Source organism: Suricata suricatta, chromosome 10, assembly GCF_006229205.1.
Source record: "Suricata suricatta isolate VVHF042 chromosome 10, meerkat_22Aug2017_6uvM2_HiC, whole genome shotgun sequence".
NCBI lineage: Eukaryota > Metazoa > Chordata > Mammalia > Carnivora > Herpestidae > Suricata > Suricata suricatta.
This window is the reverse complement of record NC_043709.1, coordinates 11,618,841-11,627,712: the sequence shown is the minus strand read 5'-3', so window position 1 is coordinate 11,627,712 and position 8,872 is coordinate 11,618,841. Positions and strand designations below refer to the sequence as shown.

Here is an 8,872-nt window from a genome sequence, read left to right as displayed (position 1 = left end):
ACCTCTCTGAAGTCACTTGGCACCGGGGGTGAGGTGGGGTTATGATTTGTCCTAAAAAGTGCATGGCTGCTGGGGTGGCAGGTGCGGATGGGCGGGTCCTCACCGGCTGTGTGGTGTTGGGCGAGTCAAGTCTCCTCCCCGCCCTACGTTTCCCACACTTTAGGTGGTGAATAAGCACCACTTCTCATTTAATGTGAAGGTGACATTAAATGATTAAATTAGAACAAATAATAATTATTAGTTTCCTTCTGCGTATTGTGTAGAATGTCAGGCCTGAAAGGGACTTTAAAGGAATGTCGGATCCAGGGCTTTTCAACCTTCTGTTTGGCTAAATGGAAGCACTGTTTCCCAAAAGTTAAGCGGAAGCCCAGGGTATAGAAACATCAACCGACGCTGCTCTGGGGAATGCGGGGCCTAGGGCCACGCCCACTGGGCACCGCCCCCACTCCCACCCCCGGAGGTCCCAAAGGACCTCCTGCTGGAGCTTCCGGGGCGGGGCTTTCAGTGCTGTGAGGAGGCCTCTTTAAGTCCAATAATCGCCCTCACGGTCAAGAACTAGGACATTTCTATTCCCTTAAAAATTCTCTCAGGCCCCTTTACAGTCAGTCCTTCTTCCTACCGCCAACCTCTGGAAACTACCAATTTGAATGAAAGGTTTGATTTTTGTCCATATAGTTTTGTCTCTTGCAGAATGTCACAGGCAGGTAATCACATGGTGATCAGCCTTTCACTTAAGCTGTCGTGTTTGACAGTCAACCATGTGCCATGCCTATCCCTATTTGTTCCTGTAGATTGCTGAGTAATAGTCCACTGCGAGGCTAGCTCACACACTGGAATGTATTGATCCGTTCACCACTGGATGGATGGCTGGGTTGTTTTCAGTGTTCAGTTGTTATGAAAAGGCTTCCATGAACATGTATATAAAAGCCTTTGTGATATTTTTCCTGCACAAACGCCTGAGTGTGTGATTGTTGGGTCAGACGGTTGGCCTATGTTTAACTTCATAACAAACCACCAAATTGGAATTGCCTTTGGGTTAGTGAACTGTGTGCCTTTGTCTGTGATCATGTGACTCACAGCACTCTGAGGGGTGCATTGTCCTCTTGTTGAGTGATTACAGCTTCCTATGTGGCCTCTCTAAAGGACGGTCGCATTTTACCCAGAAGTCCACTGTCCCATTCAACAAACCCTCCCCCCAAACTGATTGGTTTCTTCCTCCATGAGGAAAGGTTTTCCGTGAGCCAGCAGGTAGGATGTGCTCACCCTAGGCAAGCGGGGTGGGAGGGATGCCAGGTGGGGTGCCAGGGAACCATGTTTGCCCAGAACTATGGGCAGATGGATCCCCTATGTATCTGATTCCAGAATGCTGCAAAGGAGGGTGACCAGTGGAGAGAAAGTGCCAGAGAGAAGGGGGACTGCTGGAATGATCCTCCACTCCTAACACTGATCATTGCTTAAAAAAATTTTTTTAATGTTTATTTACTTTTGAGAGAGAGAGAGAGACAGAGTGTGGGTGGGGGGGGGCAGAGAGAAAGGGAGACATGGAATCTGAAGCAGGCTCCAGGCTCTGAGCTGTCAGCACAGAGCCTGACATGGGGCTCAGACCTACAAGCCATGAGATCATGACCTGAGCGAAAGTCGAGCGCTTAACCCACTGAGTGAGCCACCCAGACACCCCCCACCCCACCCCAGCCCTTGCTTTTTATGCTCAGGTGCCAGAGTTTTCCCACTCAGACTCCACTCAGACTTTGTTGTCTCTCAGACTCCACATCAGGCACAAAGCAACCGACTTTTAGACAAACAGTGAGGGAGGGGCTCTCCAGGGGACCATCTCCCGTTCCAGAGTCTCCTGTGAAGACACTGACAGAATGAGGGCAGGAGAGGCTGTACAAGGAATTCAGTTTTGCTCTGTGCCTGTCTCTTGACTCCATCCCCATCCCTGCACCTGCACAATCCTGTTCCCTGCTCCCAGACGATGACTCACGGACCTGCTGACGTCTCCTCCTGGCCCATCGGCCTGTTTTCCGCAGCCTCCAGGGCAGCTGCTTTATGGGAAGTTTTGCTCTATCTCTCGACAGACCTTTACATCTACATCAAGAAACGCAGGGTTCAAAATGTGAAAGGGACAAGATGATGTGTGGAGAGAAACGTCTCCTTCCCACCTCTTCCCCAGCCACCCGGCTTCCCTCTCGGGAGACAGCTCAAGTACTCGTTTCCTAAGAACTCTTCCAGAGTGTTCGGTGTGTCTGTGACTATGTAGATGTGTACATATTTGTTCTCTTCCTGCTCTGTTTCACACAGGTGGCCGCCTGTGATAAACACTGTTGAACCATGGAAGGCTTCCCAGAGGAAGCAGTTTTCAGACCAAGAGCTGAAGGATGGAGGGGCTAACCAGGAGAAGTGGGGGAACATTCTAGGCAGGGCCAGCAGCACGTGTACAAATCGAGAGGTGGATTGGCGTGCAGAGAGATTGCAGGAAGGCCCGGGGGTCTGCAGCTCTGCATGGGAAGAACAGGTTCCCAAAGGGGTCACGGGGCAGACCAGCCCTGAGCCTGAGGCCACGTTCACGTAGTATTTTGTCCTTAAGAGAATTGGAAAGCTACTCAATGGCTATCTGCAGGCAAATACAATGATCGCTGTTTTGTCTTAAGAAGAAATATCTTCAAAGATTGGAGCCAACCTGAATATCCATCAATGAGGGACCGAGTAAGCAAATTACGGTACATCCATTCAATGGATAACTTGCAGCCATTTCTTAAAAGTGTATTTATTTATTTTGCAGGGCATGGGGAGAGAGAGGGAGAGAGAGAATCCCAAGCAGGTTCTGTACTGTCAGCACAGAGCTGGACTTGGGGCTCGATCCCAAGAACCTTGAGATCATAACTTGAGCCAAAACGAAGAGTCAGAGACTTAACACACTGAGCCACCCAGGCACCCCCTTACAGCTATTTTTAAAGTGCGGGGGTGGGGTGACACTTTTGTAAAACCTCTTGTTACGCCCCCCTTGAGCACCAGCCCCCACAGCCAGGCTGCAGGTGCAGCCCACGAAGGAAGCCACATCTCCACTCCCCCGTGCCCCCCATCTTTCCAGTCCTTTGAATTATCCTCATCTTCTTGTCAGCTTTGAGGTTTCTGTGTGATTCTGGGAGTTCCCTCCATGGATTTATTCTGCCAAAGAAGCTTTGTCTGTGTTAAGTACAAATGTCTCTTAGCAACATCTTGTAGCTCATCTCTTGATCGAAGGTATTTCTCTAATGATCAAAGTGTATTTTTATAGACTTTCTCCTTCTCAGGATTGCAAGAATAATGTTCCTGTCTCATATCAGTGTCTGCACTCACTGTAACTCTGTGTGGCAGCTGTGAAATAGTCCCATTTTACAGACGTGGAACTTCAGAGAGAACCCTTGCAGTGTGGCGACCCTCAGGGGTGAATCCTGATTGGTCTAAACCCAGCCCTTTGCTAGTGATTGGTGTAGGGATGCCCAGGGACTTGGCTCTGGCCAATGAGATGTAAGGAAAGGGTTTTCCTCCCTTAGAAGGGAGGTCATAGAGGAGGTACTCTTTTTTTTTTTAATTTGTTTTCATTTACTTTTTATTAAAAAAAATTTTTTAGAGGCACCTGGGTGACTCAGTCAGTTAAGTATCTGACTTTGGCTCAGGTCATGATCTCACAGTCTGTGAGTTCGAGCCCTGTGTTGGGCTCTGTGCTCACAGCACAGAGCCTGGAGCCTGCTTATGATTCTGTGTCTCCTCTCTCTCTGCTCCTCCCCTGCTTGTGCTCTGTCTCTCTCTCAAAAACAATCAAACATTAAACAAATATTAAAAATAAATAAATAAACCTAAAAATAAAATTAATTTTTTAAGTTCTAAATGTTATTCCAGGGTAGTTAACAGACCGTGTTTTATTAGTTTCAGGTGTATCATATGGTGATGCAACCTTTCCACACATCATCAGGTGCTCATTACAAGTGTAGGCTTGGGACGCCCGGGCAGCTCAGTCGGTTAATCATCGGACTTCGGCTCAGGTCATGAACTCTCGGTCCCTGAGTTCGAGCCCCACGTCGTGCTCTGTGCTGGCAGCTCGGAGCCTGCTTCTGTTCTGTATCTCCCTCTATCTCTGCCCCTCTCCTGCTTGCACTCTGTCTCTCTCTCTCTCAAAAATAAATAAACATTAAAATTTTTTTTAAAAGTACAGGCTTAATCCCCATCATTTATTTAACCCATCACCCCCACCATCTCCCCTCTGTAACCATCAGTTTGTTCTCTACGGTTAAGAATCCGTTTTCTGGTTTGCCCTTCTCTTTTTTTCCCTTTGTTCATTTGTTTTGTATCTTAAATTCCACTTGATTGTGAATGAAATCAGACAGCATTTGTCTTTCTCTGACTTATTTCACTTAGCATAATACACTCTAGTTCCATCCATTGTGCTGCAAATAACAAGGTTTTGTTCTTTTTTATGGCTGAGTGGTATTCCACTGTATGTATAAGTATGTATGTGTGTATATGTGTGTATATATACCACCTTTGTCTATTCATCTATTGATGGACACTTGGGCTACTTCCACGGTTTGGTTATTGTAAATAATGCTGCAATAAACATAGGGCGCCTGTGTCCTTTTGAATTAGTGTTTTTGTGACAGCCTTTTTAAATTTATTTTTTTATTTTGAATTTTTATTGGTTGCTCCTTTTGGCTCTGGATACTATTTCCGAGGATTTCATATCCTGAGCGGTGGCAACCATTTTGTGGTGTGAGGCAATACGCTGGAGAATGAAGTCAAATGCTCAGAATGGTGGAGGTGAGAGAGCCTGGGTCTTTATCGCTGATGTTGAGTCAGTGGCCGCCCCCTTAACTTGACTTACTCCTTAAGTAAACACCAATGTCCTTACAGCTGAGCGGCCATTGACCTTGGATTTTTGAAACTTGACACCAAAAGCATTCTTTACTGATTACAGTGAAGATGGCCTCACTGACCTCTCTGAAATGCCTCTGCCTTAGGATGCGCCTCAGGAATCGAAGACAGGCGGAGGGAAGCAAAAAGACCTGACCTGGCAGCCAGAGGAGCCAAGCGTGGGCCCAGGCCCTGCTCCAACGCTAATTAGTGGTGTGGTTCAGCGCAAAGTCACTCGCTTCTGGCTCTCCTGTTCTCTGTGACCTCAAGGGCATCTCCTAACAACGACTCACAAGCCCTCTGAGCCTCACCAGATTGCTTGAGCTCCCCCCGCCGCTGACGCGGACGAGTGGAGGGGTCCAGGCTCAGCTCGGTGGCGGCGAGTGTTTGGCGGTGACTCTGAGGACTCAGACAGCCTCAGATGCTTTACTTGTCCCCCTTCCTCGTTTGTCAGCAATCCTTCATCGTGCCCCAGTTTCTGGGTGTATTTTTAGTAGAAATAAACTCACACAGCTCGGGATGACACAATTTGTTCATGGGGTTTGGCATCATCTGCGGATGGCGCCCAGGCTGGGGAGCAAGACGCCTGGAGGTGGCCGAGGCCACGCCCACGGACCCAGCGGGTCAGGCCTGTGGGCTAATTAGGGAAATTATCGAATTTTGCAATAAAAACAAAAGCCTCCCGGGGCTGCAAGCCTGGGTGAAGGGAGTGTATTCGGCCTGGAAGCGAGCCTCAAGCCTGCAAGGTCTTTACCGTGTAGCCAGGGAAGTAGAATGGCTATTTGAAACCCTGTTTGCTTCTAAATTCAGGGCTGGGATCTGGGATCCTGCACGTGTTTTGCTGAGCACGTTGATACGTTTGGAAAAAACATGTTAGGAAGTGGGCAGCTGAAGGGGGGGTGGGGGTTAAATCCTCTGCCTAAATAAGGGAGGAAAATTTAGTTTCTAAAGCCTAGAAGGCCCTCGAGGGCAGGGTGTCACGGCCCCTGTTGGTGACCTGTCCAGACCCCTTTGCAGGACTGGCTAACCCAGGTCTCTCCTGCTGCGGATGCTGACTGTACCCTTCAACCAGGAACTGCCTCCCACCCACAGAAGCCTGGGAGCCCCGCCCCCACCTGCCCTCAGCCAATGAGTGACCAAGGCAGGAGTCGAAAAGCCCCACCCTGCCCCCTGGTTCAGGGTGGGATAAATCTCAGCCTAGTCTCTTCTCCCCAGTTCTGCTTCCCTCACTCCCTTACAGGGTCTTCCCGGGGGTCTTCAACGGACCATTTGCACAAGATTCCTTGTCTCAGATGCTACTTCTACGAAAGCAGACCTATGATCCTAGAAATGACGACAGGGGCTGGACAGAGTCCCTTCCAATGGGGCAGAACAGCCGAAGTCTTTTCAGCACATGAATCTTTAATGTGCGATTGGAACTGCTACTTATTAGATAGGCAGACATGGGAAAGTTTGGTTCCTTTTACCTCTCTTGCTGGGGTGTACCCTCTTAGTCCATCCCCTTCAATCTCAAGTACAGTCTGTTGCACACCGAAATGCCTTGCCAAGTGTGATGTGTGTGCGTGCCCTTGCACGCACGCACGCACGCACAAAACATAAGGTAACATGAGCTCCCCAGTTGGAGCGACCCAAGATAGAGAAAGAACAGACAGCACAACACAATTCAGAAACAGAATTAACGCAGCAGAAACTGGAGGTAGAGGCAGTCATGAGAATGTAAATCTGCTGGGAATTTGCATAACTGTTGGGGAGGCCTTGGGACTTCCTTGGGGGGAAAAGAATAGGGATTCAGAATCATCCTTACCTAGATCTTAAGTAGCAGAAAGACTCCAGCTGGGGTGGAGGACAGGGCCAGCCGTGTACACAACATTCAGTCTCTCTTCCTTCCTTGGTAACAGAGCATTGGTTCCCTCTGGACAAGGATGCGCCCAGTTAAAGGAACACATCTTCCCAGAAGAGGGCTGTCATGCCAGCCCCTTTTGGTATAAGGTGCTGAGGCCAGAACTCCAGTACTCATGGCTGCACCTCGCTCTCCTGCGGCAGAGTCTTTGCCAGACACTCCCTTTCCTCAGAATTATCATTGTTGGTTTCCATATTTTCCATGGAAGCGACTTTGGGAAGCAGCCTAGTGAAGGAGGAAGAAGACGGAGTGTGCAGTGGGGGTTGGATGTCAGGCCTCCTGCTTCCCACCTGCATGCCTTTGTGACAATGACAAGTCAGTCTCCTTGACTGTCATTCCTTCTGTTAAATGGGTGTCATAAAATTTCCATATGTCCCAGATTCCTGTTCATTGGATGGAACTGCGGTTTGCTGTAGGGATCACAGTGGATCCCATACGTATATAAGGCACCCATTTTATGGTCTGGCACATAGTAGGTGCTCAAAAATCTTAGATACCTTGACCCGATGGGTCCTTCCATCTGTCTGCCTTGATGGAGTCCGAGTGGAACAGACCGAGAATCCTGGATGGCAACAGTGTTTAGACCATGGGCTTGGGGTCGGGAGTTGGGTTGAGCGGGGTTGTTTTTAACACCCTTTTGGCTCTCACTTGGTGAGCACCTGAGCTGAGGGGACGGAGGGGGGGAGAGAAGGTGGGACCGATTTTCCTCCTTTCGTGACTTAAATATGGCTCCCCGGGTTACCTGTTCAGCGGCTGATGTTAAAGAAGCCACAATAATTGGAGAATTCTCCTTCATTTTCTGTATGGCCAGGGCACCAACATACACCCCTCAGCGGGCAGTGCCCAGAGGGTGCCTATGTCAAGTGGGGGGCTTCGCTTCTCTAAGGGTTATAGCCACCCCTTTTCGGTTTAGTCTGGGTCAGCCCGGGTTCAAGTGGTCTTCACATGTCCTACACTCTTGAATTAGTAACAGCAGGGCGGGACCATGTCAAATCCTTATACTGTGATAACAGCAAGACTTCTACAGTGCCAGACACACATGATGCTTTCTAAGTATTAATTCATTGGGGCGCCTGGGTGGCTCAGTGGGTTAAGCATCTGACTTCAGCTCAGGTCATGATCTCACAGTCTGTGAGTCCGAGCCCCGGGTCAGACTCTGTGCTGACAGCTCGGAGCCTGGAGCCTGCTTCAGATTCTGTGTCTCCCCTCCCCCACTCACGCTCTGTCTCTTTCAAAAATAAATAAACATTAAAACAATTTTTAAATCCAAAAACAAAACAAAAAGTCTCCTGACAGTTCGGGAGGAAACAAACTAACATCCTAATGGAAGAGAATGGCAAGTCAGACAACCAATTAGAAACTTAACAAAGTAGGGGCGCCTGGGCGGTGCAGTTGATAGGGTATCCTGCTTCAGCTCAGGTCCTGATCTTACGGTTCGTTAGTTCAAGTCCCACATCAGGTTTGCTGCTGTCAGCTCAGACGGAGCCATCTTCAGATCTGCTGACCCCCTCTCTCTGCCCTTACCCTGCTTGCACTCTCTCTCTTTCTCTCAAAAACAAATATTAAAAATAAAAAAAGAAGAAACATAACAAAGTGAGAGTGATAAGCATTTATTTTGTTTTGTTTTTTAATTTTATTTAATTTTATTTTTTTACTTTTTTTTTTTTAGAATATAACACTATTTTTTTCACATATGCAATTATTTTCCATCATTTACAATACAGTAGTTACAATGACACTCCAAATGGATAAGCAAAGTAAAAAATCAGAACCCCAACTTCTATTTCATGTAATTAGACTTATACAGAAATTAGAAGGTTAAGTAACAACTAGTTAATCACGTAATTTCACAGCCAAGCATTTATTTTTTGATGCCATAGTGGGAATGGCCAATAAAGCGCTTCTGAAAGAGGTGACATTTGAAGATGCTCAAACGAAAAGAGTGTGAGCCCTGCAGGAATCCAGGGAAAAAACAGTCCAGGCAGAGGGGACAGCAAGTGCCCAGGCCTGGGGGGAGGGAAGCAGGGGCCTGGGGGAGGGAAGCAGGGGCCTGGGGGAGGGAAGCAGGGCCTGGGGGAGGGA

General features: G+C 48.2%; 1 long non-coding RNA gene across 1 annotated transcript in view; it reads left to right on the top strand.

Moving 5' to 3' along the window:
* Positions 1–5,401, top strand: part of LOC115305675 — a 6,617-nt gene extending 1,216 nt beyond the window's left edge. Inside the window, exon 3 of the long non-coding RNA XR_003914930.1 lies at positions 4,998–5,401. This is a non-coding gene — a long non-coding RNA (uncharacterized LOC115305675). The remainder of the gene's footprint in view (positions 1–4,997) is intronic.
* Positions 5,402–8,872: the final 3,471 nt, after the last annotated feature.